We start from the raw sequence: 24,060 nt of genomic DNA on the forward strand, positions 1-24,060 counted from the left end.
AAACAAAAAGCTGTTTTGGTTTAAAATTCCTAAGTAGAAATGAAAACATTTTCTTTTTTTTTTTGAGACGAAGTCTCACTTGTTGCCCAGGCTGGAATGCAATGGCATGATCTTGGCTCACCGCTACCTCCGCCTCCCGAGTTAAAGCGATTCTCCTGCCTCAGCCTCCCAAGTAGCTGGGATTACAGGCACCCGTCATCATGCCCGGCTAATTTTTTGTATTTTTAGTAGAGATGGGGTTTCACCACGTTGGTCAGGCTGGTCTCGGACTCCTGACCTCAGGTGATCCACCTGCCTCGGCCTCCCAAAGTGCTGGGGTTACAGGCATGAGCCACTGCGCCCTGCCAAAATTACTAATTATTATTATTTTTTTGGGCAGAGTTTTGCTCTTGTTGCCCAGGCTGGAGTGCAATGGCGCGATTTCGGTTCACCGCAACCTCCGCCTCCGGGGTTCAAGTAATTCTCCTGCCTCAGCCTCCCGAGTGGCTAGGATTACAGGCATGCGCCATCACGCTCACCTAATTTTGTATTTTTAGTAGAGATGCAGTTTCTCCATGTTGGTGAGGCTGGTCTCAGACGAACTCCCAACCTCAGGTGATCCGTCCGCCTCGGCCTCCCAAAGTGCTGGGACTACAGGCGTGAGCCACCGTGCCGGGCCAAAAATATATTCTTTTTTTTTTTTTTTTTGGGATGGAGTCTTGCTCTGTCGCCCAGGCTGGAGTGCAGTGGTGCGATCTCGGCTCACTACAAGCTCCGCCTCCCGGGTTTACGCCATTCTCCTGCCTCAGCCTCCCGAGTAGCTGGGACTACAGATGCCCGCCACCTCGCCCGGCTAGTTTTTTTGTATTTTTTAGGAGAGACGGGGTTTCACTGTGTTAGCCAGGATGGTCTCGATCTCCTGACCTCGTGATCCACCCGTCTCGGCCTCCCAAAGTGCTGGAATTACAGGCTTGAGCCACCGTGCCCGGCCACGTTTCCACTATTTTTTCTGATTCCTCTTCTTGTGACTCAAATAGTCGCAAGATGAGATGTCTCAAATGGTCACAAAGAATTTTATTGTACACACTGAATAGATTGCATATTCTTATTACAAAATATTTCAAAGATGGAGATAAAGATCCCACATACCCTTTATCTAGTTTCCCCCAATGGTAACATCTTGCAAAACTATAGTACCGTATCACCACCAGGATATCAGCATCGATACAATAAGCAGATCTTCAGATGTCCCATTTTATTAGTATTTGTATGTACTTAGTTCTACACAATTTTGTCACATTTGTAGGTTCGTGTATCCATTATCACAGTTAAGAAACAGTACCATTCCATCACCTCAAGGATCCCTCGTGTTACCGTTTTATAATAACATCTACCCTCTCCCTTCCCATCTCCTGCTACATTATTCCTAACTCCTAGAAGTCACTAATCTGTTCTCCATTTTGAAAATGTTAGCTTTTCAATTTATTATAAAGTTGGAATCATACAGTATGTAACTTTAAGGATTGGCCTTTTTCACTTAGGATAATTTCCTTGAGATTCATCCAAGTGGCTACAAGTACCAACAGTTTATTCCTTTTTATTGCTGAGTAGTATTCCATGGTATGGATGTACCATGGTTTATTTACTCACTGAAGGACATATGAGTTGTTTTCAGCTTTTGGCTATTAGGAATAAAGCTGCTATGAACATTCATGGGAATATTTTTGTAGAAAAGTTTTCATTTATCTGGGATAAATGCCCAAGTGTGCTACTGCTGAGTCATATGGTAAGTGAATGTTTGGTTTTATAAGAAACTGCCAATCTGTTTTCCAGAGTAGCTATACCATCATATATTCCCAGATGCAATGTACGAGAAATCCAGGTTTTTCATACCCTCACCAGCATTTGGTGGTGTCATTTTTATTACTGTTATTTAATAGATGGGGTCTCACTATGTTACCCAGGCTGGAGTGCAGTGGCTGTGCAGAGGCACCATCTTAGCAATCTGCAGCCTCAAATTCCTGGCCTCATTCCATCCTCCTACCTCAGCCACTAGAGGAGAAGTGACTTGAAGTGTGGGCCACTGAACCTGGCTGGTGTCATTATTTCTTACTTAAGCCATTTGGATAGGTGTGTGGTAGAATTTCATTGTGGTTTCAATTTTCATTTCCCTAATGGCTACTGATGTTCTTTTTACATGTTTATTTGCCATCTGTAATTCTCTTCTATGAAACTTCTGTTCATATCTTTTGCTCATTTCCTAACCGAACTCTCTGCTGTTCCTTTTTACTGTTGAGTTTTGAGAGTTTCTTTATGTATTTTAGACACTAGTCATTAGGCATCTATGTGGTGTCCTATTTTTAGTGAGACAAAACATTAGATAAAACTGAGGCACTGTGTAACTTCACTCTCAACCCTTTCTTCCCCTCCCTCCTTCAGATGTTGTTTCCATTCTCATACTTTAATAAGTTTATTGCATATACATATAGCCATTAATAATATATAGAATATTTTGTATATTTTTAGAAATTATCACTTCTGTACTATCCTTCATTTTTCTTTCCAATATTGTTTTGTTTTTTAAAATATTTTGTTTGTAGGTATGTATGTATGTATGTGATGGAATTTCACTCGTTGCCTAGGCTGTAGTGCAATGGCACGATCTCAGCTCACTGCAGCCTCTTCCTCCTGGGTTCAAGCAATTCTCCTGCCTCGACCTCCGGAGTAGCTGAGATTACAGGCGCCTGCCACCACTCCTGGCTAATTTTTTTGTATTTTTAGTAGAGACAGGGTTTCACCATGTTGGTCAGGGTGGTCTTAAACTCCTGACTTCAGGTGATCCACCCGGCTCGGCCTCCCAAAGTGCTGGGATTATAGGCGTGAGCCACCTCGCCCAGCCTTATTTATCTATTTTTGAGACAGAGTCTCGCCGTCGCCCAGGCTGGAGTGCAATGGACCATGTCAGCTCACTGCAACCTCCGCTTCCTGGGTTCAAGTGATCCTCCCGCCTCAGCCTCCCGAGTAGCCAGGATTACAGGCTCACGCTGCCATGCCACGCTAATTTTTGCCACTGCAGCTGCTATTTTTTTTTTTTTTTTTTTTTTTTTAGAGATGGTATCTCACTCTGTTGCCCAGGCTGGAATGTAGTGGTGTGATCATGTCTCACTGTAACCTTGACCTCCTGGGCTCAGGCAATACTCCCACCTCAGCCTCCCAAGCAGCTAGGACTACATGTGCACACCACCACACTTGGCTAATTTTTTAAAAATTGTTTGTCAAGATGGGGTTTTGTTATGTTGCCCAGGTTAGTCTTGAACTCCTGGCCTCACACGATCCTCCTGCCTTGGCTTCCCAAAGCACCAGGATTACAGGTGTGAGACACCATGCCCAGCCTTCAGTTTTTTTATATTTAAAATCTGTCCAAGTAACTGGATAAAGCTCTACTTCATTTGCTTTAACTGCTATGTAGAATCCCACAGCAGGAATATACAATTAGTTATCCATTCTCCACTTTAGCATTTAGGGATCAATTTGTGTTGATGTTAAAACCAATGTTGCAATTTCCACTTCTGGTCAAGATGATTCAAGAGACCAGAGATTTACCCTATCACCTAAAAGAACCACCACCACCAAAAAAAAGAAAAAAAGAAAGAAAAAAAAAAACCATAAAAACAAGGGTTTTGAAAACAATGGACACCAGGCAACAATGGACAGTGACCCCAGAGTGACAAGAAGCAATGAAGTGAGCTCTACAACTGGCCTGGCTTATTGCCCTAAGGGAGTTTCCAGGACATGATGCAGGAGGGGAGGGAGATTAAGGCAAAGCCTGAGAGACTCCTGAGTTGAAGAGATAGAGCTGAGAATATAATGTGATAATGGCAGCCAGATTTCAAAGGACAGAGTATCACAGCAGAGAAAGCTGCAGATAAAGTCTCAGAAGCCCAGAGATCTGTAAAATGATCCCCTCAAATACTGAGGAGATCAGAGTGCTGATCAGCATACGTAACTGAGGAAACTATCCAAGACTGGGGGAAAAAAAAACATATGAAAGGAATGGAGCAAGCACTACCCAGCACTCACACGGGTCCAGGAATAGTGCCTGTTCTTAATAGCCAGATTAGAAAAACTAAATTTATGGGGTATCGGGTAGAGTGTGCAGGAAAGTCCTACCTTAGTACTAGGGAACTTTTAGCCCTAAACTAAGTACTGCCCTAACAAATTGTATATTTAAAACAACAACAACAACAACAAAGACCTACACAGTTGACAAATACAATAACTGAATTGCAAATCAACCCCTCAAGATTTATAGGAACAAAAATAATCCAGCACCCAAAAACATAAAATTCACAATGTCTGGAATCTGATTAAAGATGAACAGGTTTGTAAAGATGCAAGAAAACATGACCCATAATGAGAAGAATAATCAATCAGAAGAAATCTATTTACCCAGAACTAATTCTGTTAGAATTAAAACGACTTTAAAAGATTATTAATACTGTAACTGCATTCCTTATGTTCAAAAAGTTATGCAGAGAAATGAAATGGAAGATGTACAAAAAGACTCAAGTCAAATTTCTAGAGATGAAAACTAGTGTCTGAGATGAAAACTACAATGGATATAACAATAGTGTGGTACTGGCATAAAGACAGATATGTGATCAATGGAAAAAAACTCAGAAATACACCCTAATATTTATGGTCATTGATTTTTCAACAAGGGTGCCAAGACAATTCAATGAGGATTGCTTAAGCACAGGAGGCTGAGGCTGCAATGAGCCTGATCAAGCCACTGAACTCCTGCCTGGAGGACAGAGCCAGACCCTGTATCAGTTTAAATTAAAAAAAAAAAAAAAAAGGCCGGGCACGGTGGCTCAAGCCTTGTAATCCCAGCACTTTGGGAGGCCGAGACGGGTGGATCACGAGGTCAGGAGATCGAGACCATCCTGGCTAACACGGTGAAACCCCGTCTCTACTAAAAAATACAAAAAACTAGCCGGGCGAGGTGGCGGGTGCCTGTAGTCCCAGCTACTCCGGAGGCTGAGGCAGGAGAATGGCATAAACCCGGGAGGCGGAGCTTGCAGTGAGCTGAGACCCAGCCACTGCACTCCAGCCTGGGCGACAGAGCGAGACTCCGTCTCAAAAAAAAAAAAAAAAAAAAAGTTCCAGCCTATGCAAAATGGTGATAGCCTGTCTTCTACCAATAATTTAAAACAATAGGCTGGGGGTGGTGGTGGCTCACACCTGTAATCCCAGCACTTTGAGAGGCTGAGACGGGTGGATCCCATGAGCTTAGGAGTTCAAGACAAGGACCAGCCTGGGAAAATAGGACCAAACACCCATGTTTTACACAATATAAAAATTTAGCCAGGTATGGGTATGCGTGCCCTAATAGTTCCAGCTACTTTGGCAGGGGCGGGGGGGGGGGAGTGTGTGGAGGTGGGAGGATTCCCTTGAGCCTGTGAAGCCTGAGGCTGCAGTGAGCAACTGCACCACTGCACTCAAGCCTGGGTGACAGATTAAGACTTCATCTCAAAAAAAAAAAATTAACCAGGCATGGTGGCATGAGTCCACAGTTCCAGCTACTCAGGAGGCTGAGGTGGAAGGATTGTTTAAGCTCAGGTATTTCAGACAGCAGTTTACCATGATTATACCACTGTACTCCACTGGATAACAGAGCAAGACCCTATATCTCTATTTAAAAAAGCAAACAAAAAAACTCCCCAAAAACCATTCCCATAATAATTCTTTTTGCCTTAAAGTTTGTCTTGTATTAGTATGGTGACATTAACTTTCTGATTAATATTTACCTACAACATTTTTTTTTTTGTTAATTTCAATTTCTACACCTTTATGTTTTTGACAGTATTTACCTGAATTTGTTTTTCCATTAAATCGTTTCTAAAAAACTGACTAGTACATTTACACTTATAATGATCACTAATACATTTAGTTTTATTTCTACCATCTTCTGTTCTATTTACCTTGCTTGTTCTGTGCTTCCTTCTTGCTATGTTTGTTTTGAGACAGTCTCACTCTGTCATCCAGGCTAGGGTGCAGTGGTGTGAACCTGGCTCAATGCAACCTCTGTCTCCCAGGTTCAAGTGATTCTCCTGCCTCAGCCTCTAAAGTAGCTGGGATTACAGGTGTGTGCCACCAATGCCCAGCTAATTTTGTATTTTTTGTAGAGATGAGGTTTCGCCATATTGGCCACACTGGGCTTGAACTGGCCTCAAGTGATCCACCCATCCTCAACCTCCCAAAGTGCTAGGATTACAAGCATGAGCCACCATGTCCAGCCCCTTCTTGTTCTTTGCTTTTTTTTTTTTTTTTTTTTTTTTGAGATGGAGTCTCATTCACTCTGTCGCCCAGGCTGGAATGCAGTGGCGTGATCTCGGTTCACTGTAACCTCCGCCTCCTGGGTTCAAGCAATTCTCTGCCTCAACCTCCCGAGTAGCTGGGATTACAGACATCCGCCACCACTCCTGGCTAATTTTTGTATTTTTAGCAGAGACAGGGTTTCACCATGTTGGCCAGGCTGGTCTCGAACTCCTGACCTCGTGATTCACCTGCCTCGGCCTCCCAAAGTGCTGGGATTACAGGCATGAGCCACCGTGCCTGGCCCTTCTTGCTCTTTTATGCCTTCTATTAAATTTTTATTTTTTATTTCAGTCCTATCTTTTTAGTTCCAATGAATTAGTCATCATTAGTGTGTTACATACAGTCAAAGCTATTTTATTTTATTTTGACGGAGTATTGCTCTGTCACCCAGTCTGGAGCACAATGGCACAATCTGCTGGCTCACTGCAACCTCTGCTTCCTGGTTTCAAGTGATTCTTGTGCCTCAGCCTCCCAAGTAACTGAGCCTACAGACGTGCACCACCACGCCTGGCTTTTGTATTTTTAGTGGAGACAGGGTTTCGCCATGTTGGCCAGACTGGTCTCGAACTCCTGGCCTCAAGTGATCTGCCTGCCTCAGCCTCCCAAAGTGCTGGGAGCACAGATGGGATTACAGGTGTGACCCATTGTGCCTGCCCTGGAACTTCTATTTTTAATGTCAGTGTTTTTGCAACATTGTACTTAATTGTTGTATTTAGTCCCTGACCTCTGAATGCTTACAGCTGAGAAACTAGACACACTTTTGTAGGTAACTAAGAAAGACCACATCTTTTTGAGATGGAGTCTCCCACTGTCACCCAGCCTGGTAAAATCATAGCTTACTGCAGCCTCACTCCTGAACTCAGGTGATCCTCCTCTTTAGGCCTCCCAAAGCACTGAGATTACAGGCATGAATCACAGAGCCCGGCCTGAGTCTAATTTTCATTCCTTTGCAGTAATCTATTTGGCTGCTTTCGTAAGATCTTTGTCTTTAGTGTTATTCTTTCAGGATTCACTATTTTTTTTCCTTGAAGATTCATACTTAGAAATTCTGTGAAATTTTCTGCTATTATCTCTTTGAATGTTGCTACTTTCCATTTTCTCTACCCTACCTTAGAACTCCTATGAGATATATCTTAGACCATCTCACTCTAGTCTCCATGTCTCATCTTTTTCATATTTTCCATTTTTAATATTCCTATGCTGCATTCTGTGTAATTTCTATTGTTCCTAATTTTCAACTGTGTTGGATATACTGTTTATATAACGAGTTAATTTTACTGATCTACTTCAAAGCAGATCAACTTTGGATGCATATTAGAATCATCTCAATAACTGTAAAACAAACAAACATACTGATACCACAGTCCAATTTCGAAAGATTCTGATTTAATCAGTCTGCCATTGAACTCATGCAGCTATCCTTTAACAAATTCCCCAGTTAGTTCTATTATTTAGCCAGTGCTGAGAATCACCCCATCACCATACGAACTTGGTATAGTATTTCTTACACTTTAGAAAATTCTTCTCATGACTTCCTGTCATATTCCAGTCACTGCTCCATGTCCCTGAACCCTTCTACAGCAAAATTCCTCAAGAGTTACCTATACTCATTGTCTCTTTCTTCTGGCTTAAAACCACTTCAGTTCAGGTTTTATTCCCTCAATTTAAAGAGATTATTTTTTCCAGGTCACTAATTACCTTCATGTTGCCAAGTCCAATAATTATGTATTTATCAATCCTTATCTTATTTGAACTTTCAGCAGCATTTTATCAATTCAATCTTCCTTCCTTCTTGAACTGCTTTCTTCACTTGCCTTTTGGGACTTCACATCTCTGGGTCTTATTCTACACTCATGATCCTTTATTCTTAGTCTTCTTCATTAGTTTCTATTCATCTTTCTATCTTCTAACTGTAAAAATGGAGTGTTCCCATGGTTTTAAATAGCATTTATATACTAATTCTCAAATTGATATTCCTAGCTGTCATTCTCCTCCAAAACTCTCTTTACCTAACTAACATCTCCATTTGGATGTTGTCTTAGTCCATTTTGTGTGGTGGCTAATGCCTGTAATCCAAGCACTTTGGAAGGGTGAGGCAGGGGGATCATAAGGTCAGGAGTTCAAGACCAGCCTGGCAAGATGGTGAAACCCTGTCCCTACTAAAAATACAAAAAAACTAGCCGGGTGTGGTGGTGGGTGCCTGTAATCCCAGCTACTCAGAAGGCTCAGGCACAGAATTGCTTGAACCCGGGAGGCAGAGGTTGCAGTGAACCAAGATTGCGCCACTGCACTCTGGCCTGGGCAACAGCAAGACTCGTCTGAAAACAAAACAAAAAACAAACAAAAAACCCTCCACAGACTGGGTAATTTATATAGGGTTGGTGGGTGTGTGTGTTCTGTTTTGTTTAGAGATGGAGTCTCTTCATGTTGCCAAACTCCTTAAGCTCAAATGATCCTCCCACCTTAGCATCCCAGGTAGCTGGGGCTATGGGTGTATGTCACTGTACCCAGCTTTGGGTACTTTATAAAGACCAGAAGTTTATTGGCTATTTATTGGCATATAGTTCCAGAAGTTGGGAAGACTAACATCAAGGTGCTGGCATGTGGTGAAGACCTTCTTGCTGTCTAATAACACAGCAGATGGGCAAAGAGAAGCTGCCCTTCTATAACATTAATCCCACCTATGAGGGTAAAGCCCTAACAACTTAATCACTTCTTAAAGGTACCACTTCTTAATATTATTACAATGTCAATTAAATTTCAGCATGAATTTTGGAGGGACATACATTCAAAAGATAGCAGGTATCTAACAAGCATTTTATAATCTTATGTCCAAAACTGTTTCTTCCCCTATTGTTACACATCTTAGCAAATGACACCACCATTCAAACTAAACACTTGGAGTCATTCTTAGTTCCTCTTTCTCATACCCACATGCATTCTATCTGTAAACGCTATCAGCATCACCTTCCAAATGTAATTTTAATTTGACCTTTTTTTTTCCCTTTGTTTGAGACATCACCCAGGCTACAGTGCAGTGGCACGATCCTGGCTCACTGCAACCTCCGCCTTCCGGTTTCAAGCGATTCTCCTGCCTCAGCCTCCCAAGTAGCTGGGATTACAGGCATGCACCACCATGCCCAATTTTTGCACTTTTAGTAGAGACGGGTTTTACCAGCAATTCTTTTTAACTCTGTTTCTACTGTTACTCTGCTTTCAGTCTATGTCCAATAGAGAAGAGTGATCTTTCTAAAATTTAAGATTATAACACTCCTTCGCTCAAAATGCTTAAATGGCATCTGTCGCAGTTTAAAAACACCGTCCTCCTAAAATTCTTCAAAACTCCTCAAATCAGGCCCAGGCATGGGGGCTCATGCCTGTAATCCTAGCACTTTGGGAGGCTGATGCGGGTGGATCACCTGAGGTCAGGAGTTCAAGGCCAGCCTGGCCAACATAATGAAACCCTGTCTCTACTAAAAATATAAAAATTAGGCAGCATGGTGGTGGCCGCCTGTGATCCCAACTACTCAGGAGGCTGAGGCAGGAGAATAGCTTGAACCCGGGAGGCAGAGGCTGCAGTGAGTTGAGATCGCACCACTGTACTCCAGCCTGGACAACAGAGCAAGACTCCATCTCAAAAACAAACAAAAAAAGCCTGACTCCTCACATCAAGAGGCAGAGTCTATGTCTTCTTCTCTTGAATCTGGCTGGGAGTTGGGGGATGGGGTCTGACTGTTTCAACCAGTTGCTGTGCGATTTCTGCCACTGAGTTGTAAAAAACAATGCAGCTTCTCTCTTATTTACTGAAATACTCAAATCTGGAGCCCTGAACTACTAAGAAGTTTCACTACCCCAAGGCTGCCATGCTATGAAAAAAGCCAAGCCTCAGGGAGAGACCACAATAGACACCGAGTTGGTACTCCTCTGCTTTTTGAGTCATTTCAGCCCAGGCACCAGACATGTTACTCTTCTTCACAGTAATTATTATCATCTGACATATTCTATTTGTTCATCTATTTCCCATTCAATAAAAAGTAAGCACTCCTTAGGACAGGTTTCTATTTTATTCAGTGCCTGGCCCACGATATTTACTAGATAAAATATGTGCTGATAAAAGACCATATTCTTGATTACAGGCTCATGCCCGCAATCTCAGCACTTTGGCTATGCTGAGGCAGGTGGATGGCTTGAGTCCAGAAGTTCAAGACTAACCTGGGAGACATGGCAAAACCCCATCTCTACAAAAAAAAAAAAAATTATTGGACATGGTGGCGCATCCCTGTAGTCCCGGCTACTCCAGAGGCTGCACCCAGGAGGTGGAGAGGGCAGTGAGCTAAGATCATGCCACTGCACTCTAGCCTGGGCAACAGAGCAAGACTCTGTCTCAAAGACAAAACAAAACAAAATATTTACAAAATATTCTTTAGCATTTCTAGATTTTCTATTTGATTCTTTTTCAAATGTCTCCTCCAAAGTATTTTTTCTAAAATGTTTATATTTAATCCTTTTTTTTTTTTGAGATGGAGTCTCATTCTGCCGCCCAGGCTGGAATGTAATGGTGTGATCTCAGCTCACTGCAACCTCCACCTCCCGGGTTCAAGTGATTCCCCTACCTCAGCCTCCTGAGTAGCTGGGATTACAGACATGTGCCACCTCACCCAGCTAATGTTTTATATTTTTAGCAGAGGTGAGGTTTCACCATGTTGGCTATGCTGGTCTTGAACTCCAGCAATTTAGGCAATTTAGGGTTGCCCAGCAGTTTAATTTCAACATAACAAAAATTAGCCAGGTAGAGTGGCGTGTGCCTATAATCCCAGCTACTCAGGAAGCTGCAGCAGGAGAATTGCTTGAACCCGGGAGGCGGAGGTTGCAGTGAACCAGGAACGCGCCACTACACTACAGCCTGGGTGACAGAGCAAGATTCCATCTCAAAAAAAAAAAAAATTCGTTTTATTGTGATAAGAACACTTAACACAAGATCTACCCTCTTAAATTTTTAAGTGTACAATACATTAATGTTGATTAATGTTGACTATAGATACAGTGTTGTATGGCAGATCTCCAGAGCTTTTTCTTCCTGCTTGACATTTACATACATTGTTTAGTAACTCCCCAATTTCTCCTCCCTCTCAGCCTTTGGCAACCATCATTTAACTGTCAACCTATGAATCTGACTACTTTAGATACCTCACATAAGTAGACTCACATAGTTATTTGTTTTTCTGTGACTGTCTTATTTCCCTTAGCATAATGTCCTCAAGCTTCATCCATGTTGTCACATGTGGGAGTGCTAATATCTCTTAGGGATCCTCATTTTATTATTTTGGATATCCAGAAGCATGACTGCTGGACCATCTGGTAGTTCTATATTTAATATGTCAAGGAACCTCCATGTTTTCCATAGTGGCTTCTTGTACCATTTTGCATTCCCACCAACAGTGTGCAAGGGTTTCAATTTCTTCACTTCCTTGTCAATTAAAAAAAAAATAGCCATCTTGACATTGACAGGTGTAAGGTGATGATATTTAATTGTAGTTTTGATGTGTACTTCTCTGATGATTAGCAGTGTTGAGCAATTTTTCATATACTTGGCCACTTTTATGTCTTCTTTGGAGAATGTCTATTCAGGTCCTTGGTCCATTTTTTGTTTTTAAATCTTACAGCGAATTATATTAATTCAAAGGTAGTATTCCTATTTGAGAAATAAAAAACTAAAATCAAGTTGTACAAGCAATCATGAGATAAATCAGTAAAGAGTCCTGCTCAAATCATACCAGAGCAGACAGCCAGCCTGCATGAAGATGTTTTTGTTCAACACAAATGGTAACAGAGGGTAACACAATGGCCACAGAATGAGAACATAAGTGCACTTGAATTTTTTGTGAGTTCTGGCTAGGCTCTAACAAGCCTAGCATTCTTTTCTTACCAGGTGAACAGAAATCATCTGCTAATGCCAGAAACTTTAAAGCTCTTAATCTAGTTGGAAATAACTATAATTGAGGACCTTTTTACTAGCTACTTGCTTCCCAATTTAGGGTTGCCTAGCAGGTTAATTTCAACATAACAAAAGGTGTTAACTGGCTGGCCACATCATGCACTGGTGACAGGGGCAGGTTTAATGAGTTTTGTGCTCAGATCGCTGAGCCTCCTGGCTGCTCCTGTCCATCTCCACACCTTGGTCCTAAGCATTCTGAGACTCAGTCAGCTGAGGGTAAAAGGGACCTACCAGCCAGTTGAGGGGCATGTCATTAACAAGATAACCCATCAAGTCATTTAAAGATTCCGAGGAGGCTGTCAGACACTTCCTTAAAGAAGGCAGCATTGTGGAACACTGAGTAGATGTCACCTGCCATCACCCCCATGTGCTTGGCCTGACCTTAGATGTTCTGTGGCAATCCGTTGATGTTGGACAGAAGGGTATGGCATGTGGTCTGGAGCTGCTAAGTCAGGTTGCGGGCAACAGCAAAAGGATGTGACTCAATGTGCTCAGCACAGTGGGACTCACCAGTATCATCGTATCCAATACTCCTTATCCACTCCACCCATGAGAGGTAGAGCTTATCCTGAACATACTGAATTTTCTGATTGGCACTATGCACACTCTTTCTGGCAATTTCAACCAAGTGAACAGTAGAATGGAGCTGAGAAATGGTCTCTTGGCTTTTCTGCTTAGCTTCTTTAACCCTGCTGAGAGCCTGCTGGTAGGAAGTGAAGTTTGGTAGACACGGAGTGAAGCTTGGTAGACAGGGATCCCAGTCTAACATAACAACTTGGCTTCTGAACTGTATCATATCCTTCAACTTTTTTGGCTTCTTTTTCTAGTTCTTCCTCAGGGAGAGGGAGGTACTGTCCTACCAAGAGCTCTGATTTGGTGAGTGCATTTTCTATGCCACTGCTCATGAGCTGCATCATCTGACTTCCCAAGCCTGTGTTAATGCTGCTACTGACACAGACTTGGTCTTCTCCACAGTGCCAGTCACTACTCCTTTGGTCCTGTCCATTACCCCTGTGATGAATCCTTGGCCCCAGTTACAGTAGTCGTCACAGCACCTTTGGCATTGGCAACAACCTGAGCTGATAGCTGATTCAGAATAAGCAGTCTTTCCTCAATCCTGTCTAGCCCCTTACAGGCACAGATATTGGCAAAACTGCAATCTGCAGCTCTAGCTTCTGGATGATGGGCAGAGCACTGGACATGGCCACTGAGGTGATGGTCTTCACGCCTTTCTTTGCCATCTCACACACAGACTTCAAGTAGGGACACTGGTCCTTTGTACTGACATGGGCTGAGGACATGGGGTCATACATGGAGCTCACCAAGGGCAGGTTGACCACCCAAGTCACCACAATCGGTTGTGGATCAACTGCAACAGATGCCATTTTTCTTCCTGGAGAAATAAATTGACGGACGGCAGCAAAGGGCCTATTTTTAGGCCCTTTTTTTTTTTTTTTTTTTTTGCCACTGAGTTGTATGAGTTCCTTACATATGTTGGAGATTAACCCCTTATCAAATACATGGTTCACAAACATTTCCTCGCATTTTGTAGATTGCCTTTCCATTCTGCTGTTTCCTTTGCCATGCAGAAGCTTTTTAGGTTGATGCAGTTCCACTTGCTTTTGTTGACTTGTGTTTTTGATGTCATATCCACGAAATCATTGCCAAGACCAATGTCATAATGCTTTTTCCCTGTTTTCTTCTTATGAGTTTTATAGTTTCAGGTCTTATGTTTAACTCTTTAATCCAGTTGGAGTTGATTTTTGTGTATAGTACAAGATAAATTTCATTATTTTGCTGTGGATATCCAGTTTTCCCAGCACCATTTGTTGGAGGGACCATCCTTGCCCTATTGATCCTTTCCTTATTGTGTATTCTTGAGTCCAAACATAAATTTTCAGGAGATATTCCCATCTACCCCCAGCCAGAGCCCAGGCTGAGACACAAAAGTTTCCTTATTTCCTCAAACAGTAGATGGAATTTTCTGTGGTCCCTTCCTTTCTCTTGAGTATGAACCTTTAAGGCTCCCTGCTTTATATACAAATTTGCATTTCTAACTCTGTTCCATACAGGCCTAAGGCTCATGGACATTAAAACCAAGCCTTTAGGTAACTGAGACTAGGCAAAGCACCCAGAAATACCACAGCATTAAGTCACATGCATACTGCTCATTTTCAGTTCCTCTTTCATCTGCAGTCCCTGAGAATTTTCCTTAATTCTTTCAGGCTTAGCTAGCTATGCATTTTAAAAGTTTGTTTAAAATTTTAAAATAGTTGTTACATTTCATCCAGCATTACTAGGTGTTTTGTAATGGAATAGCACAGGGGTTTTAGGTTATATGGTCTGTTATCCTGGCATTATAAAATATGCTGGTCTGGAAGTTTAACGTTTATTTTCATAAGAACTAGTTCAGTTTAAATAAACAAAATAACTCCACAGACGACTAAATGCAAAAGGAAAAACACATCTTAACAATGGAACAATCTTGTTGTTACCTTACCCTAGGGAACAAACTTTTCACTGCAGGCACTGAGACAGTTAACATGGAAACAATCTGACAAATCTACAATGTGGAGCCTATTTCAAATCAATAAGCGTTGTCTCTTCAAAACAGGTGATATCAAAAAAAAGAGGTGGTGATAGACTGTCCTAGGTTGACAGACTTACAGACATAACCAAATATAATGTATAATCTTTGATTGAATCTTGGTTTAAACACAACTACAAAAGATATTATGGGGAACTGAGTAAATTTTCAAATGGACTAAGTATTAAATAATATTAGGGAATTATTATTAATCTTGTTGGTTATAACAGTATTGTGGTTGAACAGGAGATTGTCCGTATTTTTTTTGAGATGTAACTGTACCATTAGTTTTCTTTTTTCTTTTCTTTCTTTTTTTTTTGAGACAGAGTCTTACTCTGTTGCCCAGACTGGAGTGCACTGGCAAGATCTTGGCTCACTGTAACTTCTGCCTCCTGGGTTCAAGTGATTCTCCCACCTCAGCCTCCCTAGTAGCCAGGATTACAGACATGTGTCCTCACGCCCAGCTAATTTTTGTATTTTTAGTAGAGACAAGGTTTTCCCATGTTGGTCAGGTAGGTCTCAAACTCCTCTAGTGATCCACCCACCTTCCACCTCCCAAAGTGCTGGGATTACAGGTGTGAGCCCAGCTTACTATTAATTTTCTATGGCTGCTATAATAAATTACCACAAATTTAGTGGCTTAAACACAATACAAACGTTATTACCTTTCACTCAGAAAGTCATTAAGTCTAAAACGGGTCTCATTACACTAAATTCAAGGCGTGGGTATGGCTCCTACTTATTTATTTATTTATTTATTTTATTTTATTTTATTTTTTTTTGAGACAGAGTCTCACTCTGTCGCCCAGGCTGGAGTGCAGTGGCCTGATCTCAGCTCACTGCAAGCTCCGCCTCCCGGGTTTAAGCCATTCTCCTGCCTCAGCCTCCCGAGTAGCTGGGGCTACAGGTGCCCGCCACCTCGCCCGGCTAGTTTTTTTTTTTTTTATTTTTTAGTAGAGACGAGGTTTCACCATGTTAGCCAGGAGGGTCTTGATCTCCTGACCTCGTGATCCGCCCGTCTCGGCCTCCCAAAGTGCTGGGATTACAGGCTTGAGCCACCGCGCCCGGCCTATTTATTTATTTTTTAGATAGCGTCTGGCTCTGTCACCTGGGCTGGAGTACAGCGGCACAATCTTGGCTCACTGCAACCTCTGCCTCCTGCAGCTCAAGCGATTCTCCCACCTCAGCCTCTGGGGACTGGAAGTAGCTGGGATTACAGGTATACATCACCACGCCCAGCTAATTTTTGTAATTTTTGTATTTTTTGTAGAGATGGGATTTCACCATGTTGCCCAGGTTGGTCTCGAACTCCTGGCCTCAAGTGATCCACCTGCCTTGGCCTCCCAAAGTGCTGGGATTACAGGCATGAGTCACGATGCCCAGTCAGCTCCTACATTTCTTCTGGAGTTTCTAGAGGAAAATCCATTGTCTTGCTGTTACCTGCTAGAGACAATCTACTTTGCTGGGTTCATGGCCACTTCCTTCATCTTCCAATCTCAGGCCTACTCATCTGACTGCCATCTCGCTGACACTCTTCTGCTCCCCTTTTCCATTTTAGGACCCTTATGATTATATTGGGCCCACCTGGATAATCTAGACTAATTTCCATATTTTAAGGTCAACTGAACAGTAACCTTAATTCCGTCTACTATCTTTTTTTTTTTTTTTTTTGAGACGGAGTCTCGCACAGTCGCCCAGGCTGGAGTGCAGTGGAGCGATCTTGGCTCATTGCAACCTCCGCCTCTCGGGTTCACACCATTCTCCTGCCTCAGCCTCTCAAGTAGTTGGGACTAGAGGTGCCCACCGCCACGCCCGGCTAATTTTTTGCATTTCTTTTAGTAGAGACGGGGTTTCACTGTGTTAGCCAGGATGTTCTTGATCCCCTGACCTCGTGATCCGCCCGCCTCGGCCTCCCAAAGTGCTGGGATTACAGGCATGAGCCACGGCGCCCAGCCTCCATCTACTATCTTTATTCTCTGTTGCCATGAAACGGAACATATTCACAGGTTATGGGGGCTGGGGTGTAGACATCTTGGGAGAAGGGGCATTATTTTGTCTACCACAGCAATCTTAAGTATTTAGAGGTAAAAGTCTAAAACTTACTTAGAACTGGTTTAGAAAAAATGTTTATATCAATAGCATACTGATATGTGCCAAGCAAATACGGCAAAATATTCACTGCTGACAAGATGGTAGTTACATAGCTATTGCTCGTACTACCCTATTTTTCTGTATGCTTAAATATTTTCAATTTTTTTATATTCAAAAACTAAAACATTTAGAACTTTAAGATTAAAATCTTGCCGGGCGCAGTGGCTCAAGCCTGTAATCCCAGCGCTTTGGGAGGCCGAGACGGGCGGATCACAAGGTCAGGAGATCGAGACCACCCTGGCGAACACGGTGAAACCCCGTCTCTATTAAAAATGCAAAAGACTAGCCGGGCGAGGTGGCGGGTGCCTGTAGTCCCAGCTACTTGGGAGGCTGAGGCAGGAGAATGGTGTAAACCCGGGAGGCGGAGTTTGCAGTGAGCTGAGACCCAGCCACTGCACTCCAGCCTGGGCGACAGAGCGAGACTCCGTCTCAAAAAAAAAAAAAAAAAAAATTAAAATTTTAAAAAAAAAAAGCTGAACACAATGGATTCCTTTTCTAAAATGTCTACTGAGCACGGTGGTGCAAACCTGTAATCCCAGCACTTTGGGAAGCAGAGGTGGAAGGATCACTTGAGGCCAAGAGTTCAAGATCAGCCTGGGCAACACAGAGAGCTCCCATCTCTAATAAATAAACCAACTAATCAAAAAGAGAGAGAGATAGAGAGAGATAGAGAGAGAGAAAGAGAAAGAAAGAAAAAGAAAGAAAAGAAAGGAAAGATAGGAAAGAAAAAGAAAGATAGGAAAGAAAGGAAGGAAAGGAAAGGAAGGAAAGAAAGACAGAAAGAAAGAAGAATGCCTTTAACTTGACCACCCAGAACTGGAAAGTAATGTGGCAGAATATGGACAGTCCATGACATTTAATTGAGCAGTATGAAATGCAAGTAGCCTAGTCCTCCAGACACTATGGATATAGTTACTCGTTGGCTTGTAAAGGATTAAATTCCTTTTTGCATGCAGATGACAGGGTTCCATTTGAAGACTGAAATGATTATTTATGTTAATCATCACAGTCCTATTTACATTGGGGAAAAAACAGATAAGAAACCTGGACTACTATGTCTTCCTTTTGTATGCAAAAAGGAATAAACAGTATGCTTTATAATTTCTTATAAAGCATAACTTAAAAAATATATATATATATATACATATATAAAATTGGCCGGGCACGGGGGCTCACAGCCGCAATCCCCAGCACTTTAGGAGGCCAAGTGGGGCGGATCACCTGAGGTCAGGCATTTGAGACGAGCCTGGCCAACATGGTGAAACCCTGTCTCTACTAAAAATACAAAAATTAGCTGGGTGTGGTGGCACGCACCTGTAGTCCCAGCTACTCAGGAGGCTGAGGCAGGAAAACTGCTTGAACCTGGGAGGCGGAAGTTGCAGTGACCCAAGATCACACCACTGCACTCCAGCCTGGGCGACAGAGTGAGACTCTCTGAGAGAGAGAGAGAGAGTGTGTGTGTGTGTTTGTGTGTAATTATGACTTGCCTTTGATATAGTGTCCCTTCATAGAAAACGGATGCCCTTTTCTACTGTAGGCACTAATAAAATTAATGGCACCCGATAAACTTTTCATGTTGATAAAATATGTAAAGGTTAGTCACTATATTCACTACAGTCCCCTTATCAAGTCAGAAAGTGGGAGATAAAAAAGAAGGAGAGAGAGATGTCCCTGGAATGGTCCCGGAACATGAATCCTTAAGATATTTATAATCAGGAAGTGCTGAAATCATCACCCATTCTTATATGTGAAGAAGAGTTCCTTCGTAGTTTGCCTTCTGCCACAGGAGACATCAATCAGCCAGAGGTCCAAGACCTGTTCATCCCTATGTAACATTTTTTAAAGCTCTGAATTAGATAATCCAACAAGACAGAAAGAAGACTGGAAGCAATAAGAACTTCCATCTCATTGAAGAGGTCAAGTGAAGACTCTCTTGAAATCATTCAGTTTTGAAGCACCTACCTAGTCTTGTAAGAAATACAAGTAATTTGACAGTGAATACAAAGATAATATAGTAACTGGAGAAATCTGGAGAAGCAATTGCTCTCAAATAGAGAAGAGGCCCAGTAACAAGAATGTTAAAACATGGCTGACTTCAAGAATAGGATCAAGGTCTCAAACTAGATAGTTCTGATTTCTGCCCCCTTCCTAGAAGGTTGTTCCTTCTTCTGTCTGGTGAGTTACGGGAAAGTGACGGAATATCCTTCCTTCCAATCTACCTTACTTCTCTTCTTATAGTCCATATTTATAATAAAGACGTCATCATTCCCTTTATTGAGTTAAAAACCCAGAATCAGGCTGGGGGCATGGTGGCTCACACCTGTAATCCCAGCACTTTGGGAGGCCAAGATGGGCAAGAGTTCAAGACCAGCCTAGGCAATATGGCAAAACCCCATGTCCACAAAAAACACAAGAGTTCAAGACTAGCCTGGGGAACATGGCAAAACCCCATCTCTACAAAAAATACAAAATTAGCCCAGGATGGTGGCGTGCACCTGTGGTCCCAGCTACCTAGAAGGCTGAGGTGGGAGGATCACTCGATCTCAGGAGGTCAAGGCTGCAGTGAGCCGAGATCATGCCACTGCATTCCAGCCTAGGGAACAGAGCGAGACCATGTCTCAAAACCAAACAAAGCCCCAGCTACTCGGGAGGCTGAGGCGTGAGCATCATTTGGGTCTATGTAAAGGCTGAAGTGAGCATGATTGTATCACTGCACTCTAGCCTAGGTGACAAGGCAAGACCCTATCTTCAAAAAAGAAAAAAAAGAGAAACAACCAAATTGTATATGTACGTGGGTATATATGTATGTTATGTATTTGTAAGTATCATTAAAAAAATTAGACATGAAAAGGGGTCAGAGTGGTGTTAGGGTAGGAGAAGAGACTACTTTTTTTTTTTTTTTTTTTTTTTTGAGACGGAGTCTCGCTCTGGCTCTGTCGCCCGGGCCTGGATGGAGTGGGGGCAGGCGGCGCCGGATCTCAGCTCACTGGCAAGGCTCCGCCTCCATGGGTCACGCCATTCTCCTAGCCTTAGGCCTCCGAGTAAGCTGGGACTACAGGGCGCCCGCCACCTCGCCGGCTATTTTTTTTTGTATTTTTTAGTAAGAGACGGGTTCACAGTGTTGCCAGGATGGTCTCGATCTCTGACCTGGTATCCGCCGTCTCAGCCTCCGCCAAAGTGCTGGATTACAGGCTTGAGGCCACCGCGCCCCGGCCGAGACTACTCTTTTTTTGTTTTTGTTTGTTTGTTTTTGTTTTTGTTTTGAGACGGAGTCTCGCTCTGTCGCCCAGGCTGGAGTGCAGTGGCCGGATCTCAGCTCACTGCAAGCTCCGCCTCCCGGGTTTACGCCATTCTCCTGCCTCAGCCTCCCAAGTAGCTGGGACTACAGGCGCCCGCCAACTCGCCTGGCTAGTTTTTTGTATTTTTTAGTAGAGACGGGGTTTCGCCGTGTTAGCTAGGTTGGTCTCGATCTCCTGACCTCGCGATCCACCCGTCTGGGCCTCCCAAAGTGCTGGGATTACAGGCTTGAGCCACCACGCCCGGCCCGAGACTACTCTTAAAAGTATAGTCAGTAAAGTCCTGTCAGAAAAAAATAACATTTGAGCAAGTCCTGAATTAAGGGCAGAAGTGAACTGTGCAAATATCTAGGGAGAGGAGGTAACAAGCAGTGGTCACAGCAAAGATGTTGCTTGAGACAGGATAGCACTTAGCCTGTGCAATCAACAATAAAAAGGTACAGATGAAGTGCTAAATCCAAGACGGAAGGTGGTGCTTTAAGACTATACAGGGTGCGGTGGCTCGCAGCACTTTGGGAGGCCAAGGTATGTAGGACTGATTAAGCTCAGGAGTCCAAGACCAGCCTGGGCAACATAGCAAGATTCCATCTCTACTAAAAATACAAATATAAATCAGGCAGGTGTGGTGGAGTGTGCCTGTAGTTCCAGCTACTCAGGAGGCTGGGGTGGGAGGATTGCTTGAGCCTGGGGAATCTAGTCTGTAGTGAGCCATGATTTCACCACTGCACTTCAGCCTGGGGGGCAGCAAGACTTTGCCTCAAAGAAAAAAAGACCATGCAAGGCTGGGCGAGGTGGCTCACGCCTATAACCCCGGCACTTTGGGAGACCAAGGTGGATGGATCACCTGAGGTCAGGAGTTCGAGACCAGCCTGGCCAACACGGTGACACCCTGTCTCTACTAAAAATACAAAACTTAGCCAGGTGTAGTGGCACGGGCCTGTAATCCCAGCTGCTCGGGAGTCTGAGACAGGACAATCACTTGAACCCAGGAGGTGGAGGCTGCAGTGAGCTGAGACTGCACCATTCCACTCCAGCCTGGGCAACAGCGAGACTGTCTCAAAAAAACAAACAAACAAACAAAAACAACCATACAAAGACATTACTTTTATGAACAGACTAATAATATGTCCTAGTTTGTATAGGACATGTCCCAGTTTATCCTCTTATGATGATAACAATGTTCCTTTAACCTTTAATAGTGTCCTAGTTTGGAGAGTAAATTAGATGGTCATCCCTATGAAAACTTCTCCATTCCTCCAGGCAATTTTTCCTTTCTTTATGCTGTCAAGGAATTTTCTTTTCTTTTCTGTTTTTTTTTTTTTATGAGACAGAGTCTTGCTCTGTTGCCCAGACTGGAGTGCAGTGGCGGGATCTCAGCTCACTGGAACCTCTGCCCCAGGTTCAAGTGATTCTCCTGCCTCAGCCTCCCAAGTAGCTGAGATTACAGGTGTGCCCACCATGTCCAGCTAATTTTTGTATTGTTAGTAGAGACAGGGTTCCACCATGTTGGCCAGGCTGGTCTTGAACTACTGACCTCAAGTAATCCACCTGCCTTGGCCTCCCGAAGTGCTGGGATTACAGGTGTCAGCCACCGCGCCCGGCCTGTCAAGGAATTTTGGGAACGTCATTTTCTGTGTCTTATTACTGAATTATTTGTCCATTTCCCATAGAAAACTGTGAGCACCCAGAAGTCAGGAATGGTATGAAGTTAAACTATTTTCTTTCCTTTTTCTTCCAAGAGACAGGGTCTCACTCTGTCACCTAGGCTGGAGTGCAGTGGTGCAATCAAAACTTCCTGTAACCTTGAACTCCTAGGCTTAGGCAATCCTCCCACCTTAGCTTCCCGAGGAGCTAGGACTACAGGTGTGTGCCACCTCAACCAGCTAATTTTAAAATTTTTCGCAGAGATTGGGTCTTGTTATGTTGCCCAGGCTGGTCTCAAACTTCCAGCCTCAGGCAATCCTCCCACCTTGGCTTCCCAAAACATTAAGATTCCAGGCATGACTCACTGCCTCTGGTAGTTAAAATTCATTTTCTTATCTACTTAAAAAATTTTTTTTTTAAGAGACAGGGTCTCTTTCTGTCACTCAGGCTGGAGTGCAGTAGCACAATCATAGTTCACTGCCATCTCCAACTCCTGGACTCAAGTGATCCTCTGGCCTCAGCCTCCCAAGTAGCTGGTACTACAGGTGCATGCCACCACACATGGCTAATTTTTGGTAGAGAGGAGTCTTACTATGTTGCTCAGGCTGCTCTTGAACTCCTGACCTCAAGTGATCCTCCCATCGTGGCCTCCCAAAGTGCTGGGATTACAGTCATAAACCACAGGGCCCAGCTCATTTTCTTAACTTTTTCACCTAACCTGTATATAACAGGCACTCAAAACATTTCTTGTTGAATGAACTCCTGGCTTTAAAGGTCTCTCTGTCTCCTGCAAACCATACTCTAAAAAGAGGAGCTAGGCAGAGGAGAGAAAATGTGTGGAGTTGCTTCAGGCAGCAAGCTTAAAGCTGAGAGTAAGTTGGAAGAAACGGTAACCTAAGATTAACAGAAAAGGATCCATATACAAGGAGTCTCAGAACTTTAACTGAAAAGGATGCCTGCCTCCAAATTGCTTCTAAACCATTAAAAATAGATATATATTAAAACCTTCAAAAAGTTATCAGAAAAGTAAAAATAGGCCTGGGGTGGTGGCTCACGCCTATAATCCTAGCACTCTAGAAGGCCAATGCAGGAAGATCACTTGAGGCTAGGAGTTCAAGACCAGCCTGGGCAACATAGTGAGCCACTGCGCCTCCCACCCCGGGCCATCTCTATTTATTTTAAAAATTAGAAGGCCGGGCGCAGTGGCTCAAGCCTGTAATCCCAGCACTTTGGGAGGCCGAGACGGGCGGATCACGAGGTCAGGAGTTTGAGACCATCCTGGCTAACATGGTGAAACCCCGTCTCTACTGAAAATACTAAAAAAGCTAGCCGGGCGAGGTGGCTGGCGCCTGTAGTCCCAGCTACTCGGGAGGCTGAGGCAGGAGAATGGCATAAACCCAGGAGGCGGAGCTTGCAGTGAGCTGAGATCCGGCCACTGCACTCCAGCCCGGGGCGACAGAGCAAGACTCCGTATCAAAAAAAAAAAAAATTAGAAATATATACATTAAAAAAAAGAAAAAAGGTTCTCAGACATTTCAAAGAAACATCATTAAGTTATATATTTAAAAAATACAGCCAGACACAGTGGCTCACGCCTATAATCCCAACACTTTGGGAGGCCCAGGTGGGAGGATCACGAGATTACGAGTTCGAGACCAGCCTGGCCAATATGGTGAAACCCCATCTCTACTAAAAAAAAAAAAACAAAATAATTAGCCGGGCATGGTGGTGCATGCCTGTAGTTCCAGCTACTTGGAGGCTGAGGCAGAAGAACTGCTTGAACCTGGGAGGCAGAGGATGCAGTGAGCCGAGATCAAGCCACTACACTCCAGCCTGGGCAACAGAGCAAGACTCCGTTTAAAAATAAAAAATTATATATAATTGAAGGACTGCACAAGTCTAGGAAAATTTTTAGGAAATAAAAACTTAAGGCCGGGCGCGGTGGCTCAAGCCTGTAATCCCAGCACTTTGGGAGGCCGAGACGGGCGGATCACGAGGTCAGGAGATCGAGACCATCCTGGCTAACA

General features: G+C 43.4%; 1 protein-coding gene and 1 pseudogene across 2 annotated transcripts in view; both read right to left on the reverse strand.

Annotated features, from left to right (window-relative positions):
* GATAD2B (GATA zinc finger domain containing 2B) overlaps positions 1-24,060 on the reverse strand; it is a 121,988-nt gene that overhangs the window by 37,265 nt on the left and 60,663 nt on the right. The window lies entirely within an intron of this gene.
* Positions 12,476-13,767, reverse strand: LOC108518840 (perilipin-2 pseudogene; annotated as a pseudogene).

Source organism: Rhinopithecus bieti, unplaced genomic scaffold (genome assembly GCF_001698545.2).
Source record: "Rhinopithecus bieti isolate Rb0 unplaced genomic scaffold, ASM169854v2 scaffold_45389, whole genome shotgun sequence".
NCBI lineage: Eukaryota > Metazoa > Chordata > Mammalia > Primates > Cercopithecidae > Rhinopithecus > Rhinopithecus bieti.